The 15,238-nt window shown below is 35.3% G+C and overlaps 1 non-coding gene across 1 annotated transcript; it reads right to left on the reverse strand.

Annotated features, from left to right (window-relative positions):
* Positions 1 to 5,813: 5,813 nt before the first annotated feature.
* On the reverse strand, positions 5,814 to 5,921 carry LOC122290583. Its single transcript, XR_006236446.1, has one exon. It is a non-coding gene; the product is annotated as a small nucleolar RNA R71 (small nucleolar RNA).
* Between the last annotated feature and the right edge of the window lie 9,317 nt (positions 5,922 to 15,238).

The following is a 15,238-nucleotide window of genomic DNA, read 5'->3' on the forward strand; positions in this document are numbered from 1 at the left end:
TAGTTGCAATCTTAGGCTACACTAATTCCCACTAGTTTAGGTTTCAGCTCAACACAGGACCTTATGATAGTCTTAGCAACTCAAACTTAGGCAATGTATGTCAAAGCTATTAATTGATGACCCTAATAGACACAAGCACATACTTTTGTTGTTTGTTTGATGTCAATCAGTTGTTTTCATCTAAGAAACTAGCAAGAACTACAATGAACCATATCTTAATGGCCTAGGAAAAAAGTGAATAAGATACTCCACCTAAAAAAAAAAAAAAAAAAAAAAAGAGGAAATTGGAGGTAAAAATACATGAGAAAAGGGACAAGCCAGAGATCAAGGAAAACAATTGGTGAAAGTACATTGGAAAAGGCTGCCTCTCACAGAGATTTTTTTTATGAAAGAAAAAGAGTCTTTTAAAGTGTGACAGAGTGAAAGCCACCAATGTAATGGTTTTGAATTGGAGTAAAGACCTTTTGGTTTTTCTTGAGAAAGTTGCTAGGTTGAAACTATTGTGACAAAATAATGCAGCTGTTCCACCTCAAAATCAATACCCCAATTTTGCTCATCTCATATCTTACTTAAATGTTGTAGGGAATTTTTGGAAAGAAAAAAAAAATATGAGTCTGATGCCATGGATGAGGGACCCGGGAGGAAATTAAGGAATTGGTTAATGGGTTTGGGGGAACCCATCTAATGGGAACTAAGAAATGGCCCGCACAGTAGCAGTGCATGACTATGTGCTGGGAAATGAAAGGAAAAGGGCATAACACATGGAGAGGGGGAATCCTCTAGAACAAAAAACCAACTGGCGCAGAGGAAATGCAAGGGTGCACAGGCAGCAGTAGGACGTGGATGCACGAAATGCAGGGGCACGATCATGGCCTCACAAGGTGCAAAGCGGTTTGGCCTCAACGTTGGTGCAGGTGTAGCTGGCCTCACGCACGTGGGAGCAGTGAGGATTAAAACAAAAAAAAAAGGGCAACGCATGAGAGGAAATATATAAAGGAGAAGGAATTGTGCTGGAGGTCTTCCTCTTCATTTTTTTTAAGACTTTTCGAACTCTTGGGCATATTTTTATTTTCTACAATTTTTGTTTGGGTAGATTTAGAGACATGGATGGAGTACATGGATTCAGATGTTAGGCTTAATTTCTAAGCCTAGGTTTTGGGGAGTAACCGAGAAACAGATTGGTTTGATTTGCTCTCTTTTCCATTGATCTCCATTTCACAACTTATTGAGTTGCAATGTTATTATATTCTGAGAAGCTTGGAATTCTTTCTCATGAATCCTAATTTGTTGTAGACTCTAGGCATAACTAATACTTGAATTGATTTAAGATTTTGATAGTCTTCTTTCATTGTACATCTAGCTTAACAACACAATAGGGAATTTGGACTAAGACATAACTTGTGCATGATTTATTATGTCTTCCAACCATGATCCTTATGAATGGGTTGGTGGTTGAGTAAAGAGGGATTTGAGCATTTTTCATTAACAATCTATGAAAGGGTGAAACCTACAGCTTAGGTGTTTGATATATTGTCTTTGTTAATTTTTCTGCAATTTCTAATTTCCTTGCACCCATTTCTCTAGCATTCATTTTTTTTCATTTCTTTTAATTTGCAAACATCCAGAAAATCATTCTTTTAAAAGAAAAGAGAAAATATCTTAATCAGCCTTCATTTATACACTCCATATCAGTACATAAACATTCTTTTCTTGTCTCTCTTCTTAGCTGTGTAAATAAGCCCCTTCACAAATAGGTCCTCGCACAATCGCAACTCATTACATACTTGCTCAAGATGAATATTGTTGTCCCTGTGGAAATGACCATGGAACTCATCCATTTACTATTTTGATAGCTTTTGCACTTGGAAGACCATTAAGTTTTTGGCGCCATTCTCGTGGACAACTGGTGTTTTTTAGAGCATTCTCTTACTGCTGAGAGGACGTTTGTAGTACTGTGAACCTCTTCACAGCTTGGGTGACATTTTTTTTTTCTGTTTGTCTTTCATTTTCTTTTATTTTCTACTTTTGTTTGTATGACTGGTTGGACTAGAGACCAAACTTCTCAATTGGTTAGGATAGAATCACTATCATCTTTTAACTCTGCATCCATTTTTGAAGCTATTGTAAGTATTTTCTCAAATAGTTCCCTTCCCAAAAGTTGTTTCTCTTTAATTCTAGTTTTGGATATCTTTTATCTTGATTTTCATGGTCATTTGATTGGTCAAAATTTGTGTTAATCATCGAAAGGTCATTCTAAGTTGTAAACTGGACAGTGCTTGATATTTTGGTATTTTTGACCAAGCTACTAGAAAGATCTTGGTATGATTGTTTTATGGAGTGTAGTTAACATGTTTATATGAAATTTTGATAAATATTCATTGCATTTTATAAGCTTTTGATTAAAGGTTTTCTTAGATCTAAAAAGTTGGAAATTAGAAGTTGTAAAACAGTTTTTGTTTTGTGAAAGTTTGGATCTTTTGTGGTAAAATCATTCTCCAATAGCTTTGGTATTTTTATATGATGATCTTAAATATTTTATCTACATGTTAGGATATTATTTTGAATATTTTTCATGTTGGTTTTAAAGATATAATTAATTTTTATGCATGAAGAAACTCAGTTAAGTCATAGATTTTAGGTTTCAGGGTATATGGATGTTCTGATGCTAATATGACCATGTGATCTTGAGTTTAATTCTTGGATCTACTCTAGGACATGATTTTTAACAATGTGATATTGTCGGTTTGTAATTTTCGTCATGGTATGTTTTGGATCAAAGGATTTGATCAAAACCTAATGTGTTTTATGCATTTTCTTCATTACGCGATGATTATTGTAAGTTAGCTTCTAATTTATTGTCAGATTACTGTATATGTATGTTGGTAAGGAACTAGTGGTTATATTTTTAAGTTATCATATATGCCGTGCTATGCCATGTCCACATGTATGTTTGTTATATCTTATATTCAGATCATGAAATATTTATCTCTTACATGTTATACCATGTCACCCAATAATTGTGCAATACTTATCTGTTACACATTATGTCATGTCATGCAATAGTTATTTGTTACTCATTATGCCATGTCACATAATGTTATATGCTACACATAATGCCATGTCACATAATGTTTGTCTGGTACATGTTATGCCATGTCAATAATGTTTGCTTGTTTCATGTTACGTCATGTCATTCGTCTCACGTATTGTCATCTTAAGATACGTCAGGTCATGTGTCATTTTGTTTCATGTCATGTTATGTCTTGAGTACAACTTGTGTATCTCAAGAACACTTTTCCAAATCAAGTCAAATCTGTTTACGTTTATCACGATCCAAAGTGTTAGGATGAGATAATATCCTTGTGGAACTCCTTTGTTTATGCTGGAGTGTCTAAACTAATGTGGAATCTCCTAGGTTGATAAGGTAAAGATCAACAGGCTTCAAATGGAGCCTAATTAACTGGTCACCGGAGTGAAGTTAGGCATTAACATTGATGGTGCCACCCATATTTCAATTTCATGTTATACATACTCGTGCTGGCACAAATACTTGACACGGGATACGTACATTATGTGTTCTATAATAGGTGCTAATACCTGTGAGCTGGCACGTATGTTAACGCACTCATAGCTGGTGTAGATATTCAAGTTCATGTTATGTTAAGTTCAAGTTTATGTTCAGCTCAAGCTCAAGTTCACATTAAGTTCATGTTTAAGTTCATATCATGTCAAGTTTCAAGATCAGTCCGTGCTTAGTTTAAATCATGTCGATTCATGCCATATTAAATGTTAAGTCATGATGAGTGTGCGAAAGTGCACTCTATATACCCTATTATTGGACTAAAATGCTAAAATGTGAATAGAAATCATAGGAATTAATGTGTATTCTTAAATTGAATTTCTATTTACGTTGGGATACTCCTAAGCAGTTTTTTTATGTCTAATTCAGAGTTTATAAAAGAGCAAGTCAAGCCCAGTCAAATTTAAAGGAGGGCATTCATGGGGTTTGAGAGCAATTTGGAAGAAAAGAAAAAGAAAAAAATCACAAAATGAAAGCACAAGAAGTCCAAGTCCGAAATTCGCTAGGAGATAGTCTGGACATACTTTAGTATTTTGACTGTATCTTTTTACTCATATATCGGATTGATGCGATTCTTGATGTATTGGAAATATATCTTCAAGAGCTATAACTTTGTCTCTAATAAGGATTTCCAAATTCGAACTCCTGAAGGCTGTATGTGGCTACCAAGATAGGTCCTAAAATTTAGGCGATTTTTTTATGTGGAAATCAAGAGGACATTAGGATTTCTTTCTTACCCTATATAAGCATATCATTAGCACGAAATGGAGGGGAGGAAGAGGTACAAGAGGCAGATCTGAAGAGAGGAGAAAATCACTTCCATGGCCACCGTTCGCTTCAGTTTTTTCTGGAGATTTTTGTTGTCCATTATATTTATGGGTAACTAAATTCTCAAGTAGGGTTAGGGATGAACTTGCACATTAGATGGTATTTCTAATTTATTGTTAATTCATGTATTTGATTTTCAGTTGCTAAAACTCTTTTATTTTATCATTCTCAATTTATCGTTGATGTTTTCTTCTCCGAATAATCATAGAATTTATTGTGTTTATGGATTCAGTCATGCTTTTTCTATTGAATGGATTAGTTCTTTGATTATGTTTGGATTAATTATTTATCCATATTGATTTAGTTTTTTTATCGCTTCCTGAGTATATTGTCGTCATTGGATTTTATCAATAGAGGTAGTAATTCACGTTTTTTAAAAGTGGTGAATGTTTTTTCAAAGGGTTACATTTGATTTAAGTCTGGTTTATAAATCTATACCTTCCGATTGGGAATTGCGGGAATTGAGTTCCTAATTGAGTTATCCAATGAATTAAGAATAATTAAAATACCAGATTTGTGCAAGGGATTCCCGACGCTCTACTGTTTGTCAAATTTGAGTACTTTTTCTGTTAATCACTTTGCTTCACTTTAATTTACATTTAAAATTAATATTTGTTCTCTATTACTTATTTAATATTTTTCTTTAGTTTCTTTGTTCCTCTTGCTATTCTTTTAATTTGTCTCCCTGTGGAATCGACACCCCAAAGCTATGCTACAACTACCGTGTTATTCTTTGGGCATAATCAAATTTTGGCGTCGTTGCCGGGGAGATGGTAGAAGAATTGTGAGATAGTTTTTCTTTTGAACAGTTTGTAAAGGCGGTAACTTCGTTCCCTATTTTAGCTTGCTGCATCGTTTTTTTTATTTTCTTTTTCTTTTTGTAGTTTTTTTTAGTGTTGGGTTTTTCTCTACCTTGCATGCACAGGTATAGAGACGCCTTGGGTCGGTTTGCTTGTAGACCTGTGTTAGAGTCAGAGTTTAATTTTTCTGATCATTTGTTTGATAATTCTTCTAATTCTGAGAAAATGAGTGAACATGAAGATCAAACCACTAGGACCCTTCAAGATTACCTCCACCCTACACGCACAGCCACACCAACATGCATCATGTTTCCAGCTAATATTCGCCAATTGGATTTTAAAACAGGAATGATATAGTTACTCCCTACTTTTCATGGCTTGGAAAATGAAAATCCATATGTGCACATTAGGGAGTTTGAGGAAGTAGTTGCGACTTTTCATAGTCAAAATGCAACTGATGACATTGTGAGACTTAAGTTCTTTCCTTTCTCTTTGAAAGATAGAGCTAAGAGTTGGCTATACTCATTGAGACCACGATCTATTGGGTCATGGAATGAGATGACTCAGGTCTTCTTTAATAAATACTTTCCCCAACATAAGACCAATGCTTTAAAAAGGCAAATCTCCACCTTTGTACAAAAGGACAGTGAGACTTTGTATCAGTCTTGGGAGAGATTTAAGGAGCTATTGAGTATGTGTCCTCACCATGGGTATGAGAATTGGCGCTTAGTGAGCTATTTTTATGAGGGACTTACAACTAGAGAGCGTCAATTTGTGGAGATGATGTGTAATGGTGAATTCTTACAGAAAGATCCTGATGAGGCCATAGAATACCTCAATGAGCTTGCTGAAAAAGCTCACACTTGGACTGGACCTAGTGCTATTGAGAGCACAAATAGGTCACGACCTGCAGGAAACCTAAATGGTGGTGAAATTTACCATCTCAGGGAAGAAGATAACCTAAAGGCTAAGATTGAGATGCTCACTAGGGAGCTAGAGGTGTTGAAGAATAAAGACTTAAAGCCAACACACGTGGCTAATCATGCAGAGTCTTTTAGACCATATTTTGTGTGTGGCGGGGTAGATCATCTTGCCCAAGAGTGTCCCACATTTGCTGAGATGAGAGGGATGTATGAGGAATAATGTAATGCCTTAGTTATGTACATGAAGCCTGTTGCACCTTTCTCTGATACCTATAATCCTGGGTGGCGTAATCACCCCAATTTTAGCTGGAAGTCTGAAAATCAGCCGCCTGCACAACCCCCTAGATCATATCCTGCACCATATCATGCACCTTCATCTTCTAGGAGTCCTTTAGAAGACACTTTGCATGCTTTTATTGAGGCACAAAGCAAAACTAATCAAAAGTTTGAATCTTTGATTATGCAGGTTGTTGAAGAAAACAAAGAGATAAAGAGTCATATATCCAAGATAATGAGCTCCTTGAGTGTGAATGAGCGTGGCAAGTTTCATTCTCAAGCTCAATCCGCACCCCAAGGTCAGCATATGGTACAAAAATTTTTTAAAGAAGTGAATGCCATTATGACAAGAAGTGGTAAGTCCTTACACATCCCAACAATTGATAAGCAAGAGGATGTTGAAAAGGAACAAAGCAATGATAGCACCGAGTTCCCCAAGGATGCCGAGGTAATCAAGAGTCCAGTTAAGGTACCATTTCCTCAAGCTTTAAAATTTGGTATGCGAACTTTGGATCCTAGTAATGAAATCTTGGAGAACCTCAGGCAGGTAAAGATTAACCTTCCTCTTTTGTATGTTATTAAACAAGTTCCCACTTATGCAAAAGTTCTTAAAGATTTGTGTACAGTTAAGAGGAAGCACCATGTTAAGAAGACAACATTTCTGACAGAGCAAGTTAGTGCTCTAATTGAGCAGCGAATTCCTGCTAAGTACAAGGATCCTAGTTGTCCAACCATTGCATGTAATATTGGGAATCATGAGTTTGGGCAAGCCTTGCTAGATCTAGGAGCTAGTGTTAATTTGATGCCTTATTCCATTTATTTGCAGCTTGGTTTGGGTGAAATTAAGCTTACTTCTGTCCTGCTTCAGTTGGCTGATCGTTCAGTTAAGAAACCGAGAGGGATAGTTGAGGATCTTTTGATCCAAATTGACAAGTTTTATTATCCTGTTGATTTCTTAATTTTGGACACTCAATCAGTTGTTGAGTCTAACTCTAAAGTTCCTCTCATATTAGGTAGACCTTTCCTTGCTACGGCTAATGCACTTATAAATTGTAGGAATGGGTTGATGAAGTTATCTTTTGGAAACATGACTATGGAGGTCAACATTTTCCATATTGAGAAGCAGCCAACAGATGACGAGTGCCACCAAACGTATATGATTGATGCACTCATAGACAAGGGAGTTCACACAACTCATGATTTTGATCCCCTTGAATATTCCCTTGTGAATTCTGAGTTTAATACATCTGTTAGTGATTCATCTGATGTTATTGATATTTGTGCTGTTTTTTATGAAACTCAGGATTATGGCACACAGGTTTGGCAACAGAAATTTGAGGAGTTGCCTAAGAAATGTGGAAAACAGAGTCCTGTAAGTATGAAAGCACCAAGAGTTAAATTGAAATCTTTGCCTAAGTCTAAAGTCTATAAGGTTAAAATGAAAACGTTTCATGATAAAAATATTCTTAGGAAAAGGTTTAAACCTAATGACCGAATATGCTTATATGATTTTGGATCTCACAAGCACAAAGGAAAACTTCGGTTTAGGTGGACTGACCCATTTCTAGTGAAAAATATTTTTGTAAATGGGGTGGTAGAAATAGAGGATCCTAAGGATGGTCGGATCTTTAAAGTAAATGGTCAACGCCTTAAAATATTAATTGATAGGCAAGTTCCGGAAGTGGAAGACATTCCACTTGTGGATCCAGTCTATCAACCTTGACCACACTACCAAGGTATGTGTTTCTTTATTTATTTTGTTTTGCTTTGTTTTGTTTTTGTTTTTTCTTATTTTCTTTCTTTTCCTTTTTGTTTGCTGTTATTTTCTTTGTTTTGGATTGCAGGATGGTTTCATTTCATCATTTCAGATTACCATCTTTGGTGTTTAGGGAGCTACCCACGTCACTCATCAGGTGTATTCTACCATTTTCAGTTACTCCCCCATTCAATTTTGATTCTTAAATATTAAGGACAATGTTTCATTTAAGTTGGGGGGTGGTGGCGCAAATTCAGTATTTAAAATGCTTGTTGGAACTCTGTGGCATATTTTCATGTGTCAATTTTTTTTTTAATTTGCATCACACGTGCATCATTTTCACATGTGTACTCATTCTCATTCATAGTCATCTTCGTGAATTCACCAAATCCACCAAATCATTTTTTGCTGAAACATTCACATAATTCTTAATGTACTTATCCAAGTTTTGTGGTAAGATGGTGGTTTGACACATGTAGCTAGAGAACTCTTTTGCTTAAGTATTCATGTAAGTTTGGAGAGGATTGAGAGCATACAAATACAGTAAATTGTGATAAGCGTTCATTGATCTGTTGAATTGGACACTTCTTTTGAGAATATCATTACATGGCTTGCGGTACAATGGTGGATATACTTGGGATATGACAAAGGTCAACTTAGGATTAACGTTTGAGCCTTTCAAGATATCATTTCCATCATAGACCCCTAGTAGCCAACTTTGAGCCAATAAAACACTTGTAGCTTTTTCTTTTCATATGCCCATATCATCCATGCCTCTCCACATTAGAGTATAACCTATACACAGATTTTCTTACCCTTTTTACTTCCAAGTGTATACTAGGTGTGGAATTTGTATTTTCTTTTTTTAATTTTATCATTTTCAATTAAAAAAAAGAGAAGAAGAAGACGACGGAAAAAAAGAGAAGAGTACAAGTTGCAAAGTGTTCAATTGAGTGAGCTCAAAAAAAAAAAAAAAAAAAAAAAGAAGAAGTTGCTATAGATGGAAAGAATACAAAAGTGGCATGTGTTTGTCCATCAAATTGTTGAAAAAAAAAGGAAGAAGAAGGAAAAGCATTATTATTTGATGATCTGAAAAGTTGGAGAGTATATTAAGTGAGAAGTGTGGTCTATTGAGATATTTAATAAAATTTCATTTGTATGTACTTGGAAGTTTTTGAATCCCTTTCATTTTTTTTTTCATATAACCCCAAAACCAAGCCACATTACAACCTTTTGTGTTGACCATTTTGATTCTAAATAAGCTGTTGGAAAGATTGATGGAAGTCTCATTTGTTAGTATTCCTATCATAAGATCAATGTTTGCTTGTTGCTTGTACATAATTGCCTAATTTTCCATGAGAGTGTATATACACCTATTGTCAACTCCATAGAGAGAGCCCTTACATGAAACACTATTATACCCGTGAGTTATGGAGTTGAACCTTTTGCTTAAGATGTTCTTGATGTTGCATGTGTCAAGGTTAGTGGTACGATGGTTATGGCTTGGAGAACACACACACACTCTGTGGATTGCTATAGGTGGATTGATCTTGATGGGTTATTGGATTCCTTAGATTGTTTTGATATGTGAATATGGAAAGTGTGACTTGATGGCCTTTATGTGTGATTTTCTTTGGTCTCTTTCGTTGTTTTGACATGAAAATTGCTAGGGACTAGCAAGGAGTAAGTTGGGGGGTGTGATGAGTGTGCGAAAGTGCACTCTATATACCCTATTATTGGACTAAAATGCTAAAATGTGAATAGAAATCATAGGAATTAATGTGTATTCTTAAATTGAATTTCTATTTACGTTGGGATACTCCTAAGCAGTTTTTTTATGTCTAATTTCAGAGTTTATAAAAGAGCAAGTCAAGCCCAGTCAAATTCAAAGGAGGACATTCATGGGGTTTGAGAGCAATTTGGAAGAAAAGAAAAAGAAAAAAATCACAAAATGAAACCACGAGAAGTCCAAGTCCGAAATTCGCTAGGAGACAGTCTGGATATACTTTAGTCTTTTGACTGTATCTTTTTACTCATATATTGGATTGATGAAATTCTTGATGTATTGGAAAGCTATCTTCAAGGGTTATAACTTTGTCTCTAATAAGGATTTCCAAATTCGAACTCTTGAAGGCTGTACGTGGCTGCCAAGATAAGTCCTAAAATTTAGGCAATTTTTTTATGCGGAAATCAAGAGGACATTAGGGTTTCTTTCTTACCCTATATAAGCATATCATTAGCACGAAATGGAGGGGGAGGAAGAGACACAAGAGGCAGATCTGAAGAGAGGAGAAAATCACTTCCATGGCCACCGTTCGCTTCAGTTTTCTCTGGAGATTTTTGTTGTCCATTATATTTATGGGTAACTAAATTCTCAAGTAGGGTTAGGGATGAACTTGCACATTAGATGGTATTTCTAATTTATTGTTAATTCATGTATTTGATTTTCAATTGCTAAAACTCTTTTGTTTTATCATTCTCAATTCATCTTTAATGTTTTCTTCTCTGAATAATCATAGAATTTATTGTGTTTATGGATTCAATCATGCTTTTTCTATTGAATGGATTAGTTCTTTGATTATGTTTGGATCAATTATTTATCTATATTGATTTAGTTTTTTGCTGCAATATCACTTCCTGAGTATATTGTCGTCATTGGATTTTATCAATAGGGGTAGTAATTCACGTTTTTTAAAAGTGGTGAATGTTTTTTCAAAGGGTTACATTTGATTTAAGTCTGGTTTATAAATCTATACCTTCCGATTGGGAATTGCGAGAATTAAGTTCCTAATTGAGTTATCCAATGAATTAAGAATAATTAAAATACCAAATTTGTGCAAGGGATTCCCGACGCTCTACTGTTTGTCAAATTTGAGTACTTTTTCTGTTAATCACTTTGCTTCACTTTAATTTACATTTAAAATTAATATTTGTTCTCTATTACTTATTTAATATTTTTCTTTAGTTTCTTTGTTCCTCTTGCTATTCTTTTAATTTGTCTCCCTGTGGAATCGACACCCCAAAGCTGTGCCACAACTATCGCGTTATTCTTTGGGCGTAATCAAGTCACGTCATACTTTTTTACAATTATGATTATGCATTCATACATTTACTGTCATGCATTCATCCATAAACTGTCTGTTAGGTTTCCTGTTAACTTGATGACATTTGTACTTAAATTTCATCGTGATAGTTTCAACCACCATCCCCCTGGATGGTAGACAACGTTCCAAGATCTAGAGTTTTAGAGGACTCTAGCCGATTGAAGCAGGTCGATTAGGCAACACCTACTTGACGTGGAGCTCTTGGCCTCCATGATTAGGTTTATAGATAGCATAATGGCGTCCTTAGTTGAGTTACGCAAGTTGCTTGACGGACAAGCCCAATAGTTTTATTTTGGTGAATGTACTTATGGAGCTTTATCTCTCATACCTTTGAGACTAAAAATGTTTTGGACTTGTGCTGTAATCATGGATATGTATCACTTTCATGTTTTATGTAATATGTTTCACTTTCATTTGGGATGTTATTAGTTTGCTACATAGTATTGCTAAAAAAAAGTATCCAGTGTGAATATTGCATATTGCTAGATGCATGCTAGGTATATTGCATCTTTAACTGTCATGAACAGAGGCAAGTAATCTTGTATTGCATGTCTTGACGCTTCAAATGTTCATCTGATCCCAAGCAGAATCTAGGGGCATCACACACACACACACACACAAGTATCTAGACTTTCACAAGATATCATCATCAGTAGTAGAAAATAGTTAAAAGCATAAGAAATCAACGAGTAAATATAACTATAAACATAATGTTGGAAATATGTATTTACAATTGTAGAAATAGGAAAATAAGATTATAGAGATGATGCAATTTCTCACACACAACATTCATCCCCTATTATCCAGCACTGTCTCAGAAGCTAATCTACCTTCTTACATTCAAAGTCACCTTGTTGTCTCCTTGCTCCTTGCTTTTCCGCAGCAGTCACCTTCTCGAGCTCTTTCCATGAATAAGGTTTCAAAAGTGAGATCTTTTCCAACTTCCAAATCCTTTAAATAGAGTGAGAATGATAGATGTCATTTTTGACATATCTCTGACCCCAAATACGCTTAGATAGGAGTCTTTCGTCCTTGTCTTATCATACTGCAAGATGACAGAGACAGGTGACTAGGGTATGGTCCACACACCTATACGATCTGCCAACTTCTCCACCTTCCTTGAACAAGGGTTCTCCACGTGGAATTGGGTCATTCTTTTCTGTTCAGTTGAAACAACTTGTCGTGCCTTCACCTTTAATTGCAAACCTACTCTTGATGAGACTCTACGGATGGGGTATGACTCTGAGTACAGTACTAACACCCTTCTAAACTCTTCCGTGCTATTCCAGAATATAATATTCTGCCATAAATTAAGTGGATGAATTTTTTTAAGCTTTAGGATCATCGTAAAAATCTCGAAAAGGTCCCACGAATCAAGCAATCGCATATGATTGAATCTGTTAGCATAGTCAGTTTCTAACCCACTTAGGTGTCAAAAATGTGCTTTTATTTATTTGCAGTACTTAGGAATGTGAGAATAAGAAATAGTCTACACCATTACTCTTAGATGAATATTTAGAATTTTACGGTGCAATAAAACGATTTTCATTTTCAAACAACAGCTGTTCGAAAAAGCGTTTTGATTTGTTCGAGGCACTTAGGAGTTGAATTTCACGAAATGAAGTAGACTCCTAGTTTCTTATGAATATTTAGGATTTAAATTTTCACCATTTTTGGAGTGAATAGTGACTTATGTGTAAGTACCATGTGGCCCTCAATTCAGTTGTTTTCATATCACAGTGTGGAATGTCCAAATTAGGTTAGGGAAGTTTTATTTGGATACTTGCAAGATCTTAGCCACACTTGATCAATAGTATAGGACATGATGAGTGTATGAAAGTGGACACTAAATGCCCTATTATTGGACTAAAATGCTAAAATGTAAATAGAAATCATAGAAATTACTTTGGAATACTCCTAAGCAGATTTTTATGTTTAATTTCAGAATTTATAAAAGAGCAAGTCAAAGCTTAGTCAAATTCAAAGGAGGACTTTCATGGGGTTTGAGAGCAATTTGGATCAAGAAAAAAAAAATCACAAAAGATAACTGCAAGAAGACCAAGTCCAAAATTTGCTACGAGACAGCCTAGACATACTTTAGTATTTTGTTCGTAACTTTCTACTCACATATTGGATTAACGCAGTTCTCTCTTCTTTTTTTTTTCTTTTTTTTTTTTTTTTTCCGAAGAGCCAATAGCTACTCATCTCATGACCCCGTTCCAAGTCTATTAATATGCCCTCACTTACAAACCAAGCATTTGGGAGATTACAGATAAGGAAAATAAAAACTCTCCCAAAGACAACACCAACAAAAACCAAACAAGAAAACAAATCGAAACAAGCCTATTAATAAGAGCAAGTTCTAAATAGGCCTAGATAAGAAAATTAGAAAAACTCTAAACAAGCCTAAATAACCATGAAACAAGCGTAGGAAAAACATAAAAACCACTAAACTTGCAAACCAAGAGAAAATCAAGCTAAATAAGCCAAAAAAATAGAAAGGTCAAGTTAATGTTGAAAGGAAGGGAGACCGAACCTATCAATATAGATTGTTGCAGTTCTTAATGCTTTGGAAAGTTATCTTAAAGGACTACAAATTTATGTCTAATAAGGATTTCTAAATTCGGACTCTTGAAGCGTGTACAGGGCTGCCAAGATGAGTTCTAAAATTTAGACATTTTTTTTATGGGAATCTGTAAGGTGCAGAATGATTAATGGGGGAGCATTGGCTAGAAGGTGTCTGAGTATGCGAATTGGAAGTGAATATCACGAGTAAATGAAGAACAAAATGGTGCATTTAAGATTTAAGTGAAATGGTGCATCGCATGCATAACAGAATTAACGGCTTGAGGAATTCAGTCTTACTTCATATGGTGTCATTTAGCTTATCTTCGTCTTCTATAAAAAGGATGTAATAGTAGACTGTATTTTCATTGAAGGATTTACTTGATTCAGTTTCTTGTAAGGAGGTTTTGGGTTCCTTGAAAACCCATTTCAAGAATCAATGTTAGTAGGTTCTTGGTTTCCATTCTATTCTTGATTTTCTATTTATTTTCCAATTTGGAACCTTACAAAGCCATCAGAGTAATCACCAAGAGAGGTTATCAAGTCCCAGATTGATGGCAAGCAACTGGAAGCAGTTCAAAGGCAATTGGATGATCACAACAGTGCAATTCATGGTTTGGCTGACAGGTTAGATCGAATTTCTGAAATGCTTAAGTCTTTTGTTGAGACTAGGTTAGTTGTTCCTAATCTTGATGTAAAAAACAATAGTGGGCGGGGTTATGAAGAAGAAAGATTAGTCTTAACTCAAGGCATGAGGTTAGATTTTCCTCATTTTGATGGTACTAATCCATCATCATGGGTTTTTAAGGCAACCCAATTTTTTGACTTCCATCAAACACCTTTGAAAGAAAGGTTAGTGATAGTAGGTTATCACATGGAAGGTCAAGCTTTGATTTGGTATTAAGATGCATTGGATGCAGGAATTTTTAAATGTTGGGATACTTTCATTAAGGCAGTTAATATTCATTTTGGCCCCACTGCCTACAATGATCCTATGGAGGCTTTAAACCGCCTCAAGCAAACCACCTCAGTGACCAGTTATAAAGATAAGTTTGAGCTTTTATCGAATAGACTTAAGGGTCTTTTTTTAAGGCATAAGTTGAGTATATTTTTGAGTAGATTGAAAGATGAGATTAGGCTTCCAGATAGAATGCTTGATCACATTAATCTTAATGTTGCTTTTTGTTTATCCAAGATTCAAGAAGAGTATGTGTTGGCCTCAAGAAAATCCACTAGGTTCATGAGCAATACTTTTAGAACACAATCTGAGACACCTAGTGATCGAGGTCAGAAAATTGTTAGACCAATCAGGAGGGTGTTTTCTACTTAGATGGATGAGACGAGGAAAAAAGGGATGCGTTACCATTGTGAGGAAAAATGGAATCTAGCTCATGTTTGTAAAAAGC

Source organism: Carya illinoinensis, chromosome 12, assembly GCF_018687715.1.
Source record: "Carya illinoinensis cultivar Pawnee chromosome 12, C.illinoinensisPawnee_v1, whole genome shotgun sequence".
Classification (NCBI taxonomy): Eukaryota; Viridiplantae; Streptophyta; class Magnoliopsida; order Fagales; family Juglandaceae; genus Carya; species Carya illinoinensis.